The following is a 10000-nucleotide window of genomic DNA, read 5'->3' on the forward strand; positions in this document are numbered from 1 at the left end:
TTTCATGTTACAGTTGAAGCCGCTTGTGCTGTTATGAGAAAACAATGCAGACCTTCTGACCAATCAGATTCGAGTACTGTAAAAAAAAGAATCACAGCAAGTCAAGAAGCTTTTATTGTTATTTCAGTAACAAAGTAAAATTAAATAACAACAACACAGAACTAAGTACACTACATAGGAGCTACACCGTACTACATAAAGTGCATGTGTGCAAACAGTACAAGACAGTACAACAGAAACATTGACAAGGGTCAGTGCAGCATTGACCAGCACACAGTTTTGTAATGAATAAAGGTCAAGAGGGTGAATTCAGTATAGTAAAATGGTGTAGATCTAAACACAATCTACATGTCAGTGGCTCATACAGCATGTTTTATTTTTGGTGTTGTAGCAGCAGTCTAAAATAAATGTGCAAAAATTGCAAAGGGATTGCAGTGAGGTCCAGTTGAGTATGAGTGTGTGTGTGTGTGTGTTTGTGTGTGTGGGTTGGTGTCAGTCCAGTCTCTGGGTATTAAGGAGTCTGATGGCTTTGGGGGGAAGAAACTCTTACACAGTCTGGGTGTGATGGTCTGAATGCGTCTGTGTCTTTTTCCAGAAGGCAGGAAGAGTTTGTTCGAGAGAAGCATGGGGTCATCCACAATGCTGATAGCTTTCTGTATCATCACACCATCCAGGGCTTGATTATTTAAGGTAAACAGCACAGCATCAGCAAAGTTTTATACATTACAGTGACAAACCGAAGCTGACCACTGCACTGATATCATTAATGCACACTTATTCACATTTATTCACCCTTATTCAAACTTATTCATATTTAATGAGACTTTACCTCCAGTGGATGAGAGCAATCGATATGGAGATTCACAAACAGGACACTTTCTCCTTTCTGTATTAAGATTAAACGCTGCATAATTGCATGATGAGCTGACTTCCTGCAAGCTGTGGATCTTTTATTATTTATAGGGTTCTATAAAGTGACAGACTAGTTAAGAAAAAAGTGCAGAGGGTTATATTAATGATATACTTTAATGCACTCAGGGGAACATTTGTACTGAAAAAGAAGAGTAGAGCTTTTTAAAGAGAGGGGAAGGTCATTGGGTTTAAAAATACTTAGGAAAGGAGTTGATGTATGAAGTCAAGAGGCAACAGTAAAAGGAGTCCAGGGCCAAAATTCCTGTTAAAACAAGCCATTCATACCTTAAGATTGAAATGTCTGCATTAAACCGCAGTTGTTCTTCTAACTCTGTATCTTCCCTGCTCCCGAAAAGCCGGCAGATAAATCATTTCCATAAACATTGTTCACGCAAAAGAAAAGAGAGATAGACAGAGCTAAAGAAAGTCTTTCATTTCTCTCACAAATGTGCTGATCCCAGTGTGCAAGATTTTTCCCCCTTCACATTAAACTTGAATTTAATCAAAGCACACTTTAACAACAGAATGGATGGCTTTGGGGACTCCAAGGCACTAAAAAGAGTAATTAGCGGGTGGTTTATAAGGGCATGCCCTATTCATATTCCCAGGATGATTAGTCATTATCAGCTTTATTCTGAAGTTAGCTAGTCAATACTTTTATAATGGTGTCATTAACAGCTGCTGTTTTTTCTTTTTTCTTTTTTGAAGGATTATACCAGAGCCTAGAATTAAATAGATTTAGCTGCTTATTATATTCTTATCCTCTGCAGTTCATTACTTGAAGTGCTGATATTTTGTCCAAACTCAAAAGTGTGTATTTTGTATTTTTTTAAACCTCTCATATCGAGTGCAGATTTAAGTGAATAAAGCAGTGGTATTCGGTATAAAAAAAAAAGACAAACCTTGTTGTCAGTTAAACATTAAGCATTCTTCTTCTTCTTCTTCTTCTTCTTCTGGCTTTTCCCTTCAGGGGTCTCCACAGCGAATCATCTCTCTCCACCTATCCCTATCTTCTGCATCCTCAACATTTACACCCACTAGCTTCATATCCTCATTTATTACATCCATATACCTCCTCTTTGTCCTTCCTCTTTGCCTCCTTCCTGGCAGCTCCATGTCCAACATTCTCCTACCAATATACTCACTCTCCCTCCTCTGAACATGTCCAAACCATCTTAATCTGTCCTCCCTAACTTTGTCCCCCAAACGTCCAACATGAGCCGTCCCTCTGATACACTCGTTAGTTCAACATTAAGCATTAACAAATCAAAAAATAGCTAGCTATGAATGGATATATTAGATGCTCCAGCCTTATTTCATGGGAAAGCCAAACAGATTTCATACAGTGAGGGTAAATTTGTTGGAACACAGCCACAGGAATAAGCAAAATATGAACCCTAAGCCTTAAACCTGAACCTTAATCCTTGTATATGATGCGATTCATACAAATAGTTACAAATCCTTCAGAATCAATCCACGCTGCTTGTCTTTGCCTCAGAGTGTAGACATTCGGTTATGGTTGTTCTTCTGGGTTTGTCCTAGATTCACCACCTTTAACATACCAAAACAAGACACTCCTCTTTTCCCAAAACACATTTAAGTCTCATAATATGACTGGCTAATGTTTCTCCCAGCTGTATGTTGCGTTTGACCTTATAGCTACTAGCACTGGCTTGTTTTCAGGAGAATAAAAAGCTATTAGAAGTCAGCAGGACAATCTGAAATGAAATGAAATGCAGATTTCTGTCTTGACAGATCTCTGGCATTTCCATTCCCTTTGTGATTTCCTTCCTTGAATATAATTATGCTAAATGACACAAATTGAACTGACCAACATTGTATTTCTTCGTGAAAAAAATCATAAGGACAATGAAAGCTAAACAAATGACAATTACAAACAGGACGTTCAGACACATCCAAGCTGAAAACGGTGAAATCAGAATGGTTGGCAACCCTAGTCTGTTCTGACCTCACGTCTCTCTCAATATTTAAAAGAAATGCCATTCAGAAAATATCTCCAGAGATTGAAATCTTTCCAAATCCTTGCAAAAGGAAGAAGAAAGCACAAAGATTTCTCAACACACTTTGCCTCTATCAGTGCCATGTCCTCCAGCTAAACCGTGCACCGTTCCCAGAGATAAAGCCAACTTCCTGCCTATCTACAAACCACACATCCAGTAGGATTTACGACCTTTCTGGCGCCCTGTGGAGCTGCTAACCTAGAGGCCATGCAACATGAAAGAAGGACTCAGCAATGCCTAGCAGGCTTCCACACACCTGTGGACCAGTCTGATCTGTCTCCATCTTATAACCTCTCCAGATATCCTCCTTCTATCTTGACCGTTCACTCCTTTCTCACCCCTACACCATCTAACAGGCTTCAAATCGAACATGGCATTCGTTTTTTATTGCAAAAACCCTGAGATGTTGTGAAAACAATATATACTTTATCCTGAGTGTGGTTTGTTTCCAAAGACAATGTTTAGGACACTGCGTGAATTCGACTGGATCTAGCTGCAACAGACCGTTTTATCTTTTCTTCCTCTCATCAGGGGATTAGACTTTTTATAGGTTTTGTGTACAGATGATAGAAAGTCTTTAAAATGATTGATTTCTACAGTTATGTCTACAAAAAAATAGGGAGCAGGCTTTTTGGATTTTTCCATTGCAAGTGAACTCAAAAACATTTGGGAGAAAAGCAAGAATTTTCTAGTCTCCTAGTTTTACAGCTAGTTTGTTTATTGTGGTTTTGCCAGCTTAGATTAGCAAATAAGTTCTCTCCGTGGAGGTGACTCTACAAACCCGTTCAAACAAGACGTTGACTTCGGACTGTGGGATAAACCCGGAAAAGCTAATATGCTAATTCAATTCCTGGTTTTGGGATTTTAACATTTAAGCGCTCTGTAGTTACAGCAAAGAGATACTGCATGCTGCTGTTACATCAGTGAAGTACTGTAGTGATATACTACTCACTGTGTTTACAGCAATGATACACTGTATGTTTATGTATTATATTACACAATGACCTTCTGTACATTTAATTACACAATGACATACTGTACTGTTGGTTATAACAATGACACACTAATCATTTTGGTTACACAATGACATACTGTACATTTAATAACATACTGTACATTTAATTACACAATGACACTATTCATTTTAGTTACACAGTGACATACTGTACATTTAATTACACAATGACACTCTATTAATTTTGGCTACACAATGAAATACTGTACATTTAATTACACAATGACACTATTAATTTTGGTTACACAATGAAATACTGTACATTTAATTACACAATGACACTATTAATTTTGGTTACACAATGAAATACTGTACATTTAATTACACAATGACACTCTATTAATTTTGGTTACACAATGAAATACTGTACATTTAATTACACAGTGACACTCTATTAATTTTGGCTACACAATGAAATACTGTACATTTAATTACACAATGACACTCTATTAATTTTGGTTACACAATGAAATACTGTACATTTAATTACACAATGACACTATTAATTTTGGTTACACAATGAAATACTGTACATTTAATTACACAATGACACTATTAATTTTGGTTACACAATGAAATACTGTACATTTAATTACACAATGACACTATTAATTTTGGTTACACAATGAAATACTGTACATTTAATTACACAATGACACTCTATTAATTTTGGCTACACAATGAAATACTGTACATTTAATTACACAATGACACTATTAATTTTGGTTACACAGTGACATACTGTACATTTAATTACACAATGACACTATTAATTTTGGTTACACAGTGACATACTGTACATTTAATTACACAATGAAATACTGTACATTTAATTACACAATGACACTCTATTAATTTTGGCTACACAATGAAATACTGTACATTTAATTACACAGTGACACTCTATTAATTTTGGTTACACAATGAAATACTGTACATTTAATTACACAATGACACTCTATTAATTTTGGTTACACAATGAAATACTGTACATTTAATTACACAATGACACTCTATTAATTTTGGCTACACAATGAAATACTGTACATTTAATTACACAATGACACTCTATTAATTTTGGTTACACAATGAAATACTGTACATTTAATTACACAATGACACTATTAATTTTGGTTACACAATGAAATACTGTACATTTAATTACACAGTGACACTCTATTAATTTTGGTTACACAATGAAATACTGTACATTTAATTACACAATGACACTCTATTAATTTTGGTTACACAATGAAATACTGTACATTTAATTACACAATGACACTCTATTAATTTTGGTTACACAATGAAATACTGTACATTTTGGCTACAGCAAAGATGTACTACTCATTTTGGTTACATAATAAAATACTGTACATTTTGGTTACACAGTCACATACTGTTTATTTTAGTTACACTGAGCATTTTGGTTATGGCAGTGACATACTACTCGTTATGGTTACAACAATGACATACTGAATGTGGTGGCTCTGGCAGTGATAAACAAGACATTGTGGTTACAGCAGTGACATACAAAGTATTGTGATGTCATAATGTCTTGCCATTTCTATAATTATATACAGGTAAATAATAAAAAATAAGTGTCAAACATTTTGCCAACATTATCCGACATATATGTGACAACATTTTCACTTTCTCGTCCGCTTTATTCCATGACACTTTATTCTATAGCCCTAGATAGATAGCCCTTCTAGATAGCCCTTACTCATACTCCCTATTTTTTTTCTTTTTGTTTGTAGGGGTCAGGACAGTTATTTTTTTTAACAGGCCAGGTCTCTTTGTGTGACCTGGGCTTGCTGAGTTATGGTGTGTCATGAGTGACAGCTGGAAACCACCAATAAACTTTCTCTGCATTCCAGTGATGGGCTGTTAAAGTTGACCTCAGGTAACACACTCACTTTTTAAACATTCAGCTCTTGATGTGCGAAAGGTTTGAGAGTGTGAATACGAGTGCTGACTCGATAATTCTAGCAAAGAAACATGAAAACCTTTCATGTAAGCAAAAATAGCACCTGTCCAACTTTCTGTGTTAAAAAATATAAAAATATATAATTTTAAAATATAAAATATTATATTTTTATATTTTTATTATAAAACTATTGTTATATTTGTTATATATATATATATATATATATATATATATATATATATATATATATATATATATATATATATTTATTATGAAAATGTGTTAATATTTATAATTATAATTTTTTTTAAATATCTTTATAAAATATATCGCTTCCTTTAGGAAAGACGATGTCTCATGAGATATTATCTTCACACCTTCTTTAACAGCATTTAAAGTAAAGCCGAAGGTATTTGTCGTAATTTATTTTAAATTCATCCTTCAACTGGAGTGATGTTTGATGTTCACTGAACTTCTCTCATCTTTTATACCTTTATTTACCGTACACAGCAGTAACCTCGAACTGAGCATTCAGTTTCAATCCAGTCATTTCAATCCACACTGCTTTTCTTGGACCAAAACAAGACACTCCTCTTTTCAAAAACACACGTTTAAGTCTCATAATATGACTGGCTAATGTTTCTCCCAGCTGTATGTTGTGTTTGACCTTACAGCTACTAGCACTGGCTTGTTTTCAGGAGAATAAAAAGCTATTAGAAGTCAGCAGGACAATCTGAAATTAAACAAAATGCAGATTTCTGTCTTGACAAATCTCTGACATTTCTATTCCCTTTGTGGTTTTCTTCCTTGAATATAATTATGCTAAATGACACAAATTGAACTGACCAACATGATTGTATTCCTTCGGGAGAAAGCCGTAATGGAAAATCGTAAGGACATTAAAAAACGAAACAAATGACAATTAAAACTGGGCGTTCAGACACATCCAGCTTGAAAGCAGGGTGAAATCAGAATGGATGGCAACCCTAGTCTGTTCTGCCCTCACGTCTCTCTCAATATTTAAAAGAAATGCCATTCAGCAGTTGAAATCTTTCCAAATCCTTGCAACTGGAGTGATGTTTGATGTTCACTAAACTTCTCACCTCATCTTTTATGCCTTTATTTACTGTACGTAGCAGTAACCTCCAACTGTGCATTCAGTTTTATTCTAAAAGGTAATTAAAGGCACAAAAGTGGTCCTTAAGGTCCCATTATTACTACGTTCACCTTGTACCATGTAATAGATACACAGTAAAAGCACAAATGATGTAGCCTTGAGGATACCACTCCCGTGAAAGGGAGAGTACAGTTTAGCGCCTTTTCTCAGAGAGGGTGCAATTATATCCACAAGGTTTATAGTTCGACTCTTCCAGGAGTCTCTCAGAGATACGGACTCACCACGGCTATAAATCTATTCTCTGAACTAAACGCCACATTTATTTATTGTTTCATCCCTCTGCTTTGTACGTGACTTATCCCACAATTTATCCTCTTGTCTTTCAAGCACAAATGTGTTATTTAGGGTTTTAGGGAATCCCATTTAAAAGCTTTTGCTCTCTAAATAACATTTGGTGTATTTACTGTATGTGTTAGATATCCAGGTTAAACACACACACACACATAAAGTAATCTCTCTGATCTGGCTTCTGGACCCGTTTGCACACTCTCGCGTGATTAGTAGCTGAAGCTTAACCCCTTAAACTCCCAGAAGCCATCAGCTGGACCAGACTTACGTTCCTTACATACCTTATCCATTAGGTTAGCTGTAGCTCCTGAATAATTCATACTGAATAATATGTTTTAAGGTGGAAATGTGGATAAGTTTATATAAAGTCGGTGGAATTTTTTGGCTTGTGGTTGGTTCAAGTTTTGTCCTGGAGATCTTTTCTATGAGGTTTGATAATCATCAGCGCTCATAATGAAATAAGATTATCTTGTAGTTTAAGACCTGAATATTTAGCTTTGTTTTGAATTTTTTATGTCAGATCTCATTCTGTAGTGTAATAATGCTTAGCACTTTATTCAGTAAATCATAATTAGTGTAGTTTGTGTTGAGTTTGATTTTTGCTCTTATAGATTTCATTTTTAATCATGGTTGCACTCAAATGTCCTGTATGTGAGCAAACCCCTACAATTATACAATTTAAATAAGATATACACTGATCAGGTATAACATTATGACCAGAGAGAGGTGAAGTGAATAAGACTGATGATCTCTTCATCATGGCACCTGTTAGTGGGTGGGATATATTAGAGGCAGCAGGTGAACATTTTGTCCTCAAAGTTGATGTGTTAGAAACAGGAAAAATGGACAAGCGTAAGGATTTGAGCGAGTTTGACGAAGGGCCAAATTGTGATGGCTAGACCACTGGATCAGAGCATCTCCAAAACTGCAGCTCTTGTGGGGTGTTCCCAGTCTGCAATGGTCAGTATCTATCAAAAGTGGACCAAAGAAGGAACAGTGGTGAACCGGCGACAGGGTCATGGACGGTCAAGGCTCACTGATGCACGTGGGGAGCAAAGGCTGGACCGTGTGATCCGATCCAACAGACGAGCTACTGTTGCTCAGATTGCTGAAGAAGTTAATGCTGGTTCTGATAGAAAGGGGTCAGAATACACAGTGCAGGACGGGTCAGGGCTGTTTTAGCAGCAAAAGGGGGACCAAGACAATATTAGGCAGGTGGTCATAATGTTATGCCTGATCAGTGTATATGTGACAAATAATTGTATCTCATTTTTTTTAACATATCGATCATACTATAGTCCACTTCATGTGAAAGATTTTAGCTTCTCACATATCTGATTAGACTTGCTCATGAAACTTCTCCCAATTCTGAGCACAAAATATACACAGTATATCTAATAAAATGATTTTTTACATACTGATCTTATTTAAGCATCATAGCGGTGGAGGCGGCCGTGATTAAATTACATCGCTGCAGAAATTGGCACATCGAGTTTGATGAACTGATATGCAACATATGCTTATGACAGGATGTTCCACATATATTTCAGAAATAACTGACTCTCGGTTTACAAACTGCCTCATTATATGTTTAACAGCATCCATAACCACACAAATTAATATGATTCAGGATCAAAATAGAATATCTGTGCTCAATGAAGTCTTACTTTATACATCGTATCTTAAATAAACTTAGTTTTAATGTGTGAACATTTACCATGGAACTGAAGTTTTTATTTAAGTGGAGTTAATATATAAAGTTACAGTGTGAAATAAGAGTAAAGTTACATCCAGGAGAAGAAAAGTTCATACACTAGCAAGCACAAACAAGCACAACAAGCCCTCCGGGGTTGGGGGTTCGATTCCTGTCTCAGACCTGTGTGTGTGTGTGTGTGTGTGTGTGGGCAGTTTGTATGTTCTGTCTGTGCTGCAGGGGTTTCCCATGGGTTCTCTGGTTTCCTCCTCCAGTCCACAGACATGTGTTGAAGGCTGCCTGACATCTCTAATTGTCTGTAGTGTGTGTGATTGTACTAGGTGATCCCCCTGGGATTGACTCTGTGTAGGATAAGTGCTGAAGAAAATGAAAAGATGGAAATTCAATTCAACTGAAGAAGCCTTTATTATCATTACAGCACAGTGGGATTCTTTTCTCCACATATCCCAGCTGAGAAAGTTGGGGTCAGAGCACAGGGCCAGCTATGATACAGCACCTCTGGAGCAGAGAGGGTTAAGAGCTTTGATCAATTGCCTAACAGTGGCAGCTTGGCAGTGCTGGGGCACAAACCCTGACCTTCAACAACAACCCAGAGCCTTAACTCCTTGAGCTACCACTGCCCCTGACCACTGCTATTTGTATAGCGCTTCTAACAATGGACATTGTCTCAAAGCAGTTTTACAGAAAGCAGAGAATAAAAATTCTAATGTTTTAAATGAATTTATCCCAAATGTTAATCTCTAAATATCAAGGTCACAATCCAAAAACAACCACAAGGTCAAAAACAGGCTTTCAAAGAACAAGACAAAGGCTTGGTATGTCAGAAGATCAGCGCTGAGCAAATCATTTGCAGTGTCTGTGTTGTGAGTGTGTTTATGTAGTGTGCTGCTGATGAGGTGATTAGGGTTGAACCTGAGCTTGTAAACTGGGAGCTGGAGTCCAT

This window comes from Hemibagrus wyckioides, linkage group LG19 (genome assembly GCF_019097595.1).
Source record: "Hemibagrus wyckioides isolate EC202008001 linkage group LG19, SWU_Hwy_1.0, whole genome shotgun sequence".
Classification (NCBI taxonomy): Eukaryota; Metazoa; Chordata; class Actinopteri; order Siluriformes; family Bagridae; genus Hemibagrus; species Hemibagrus wyckioides.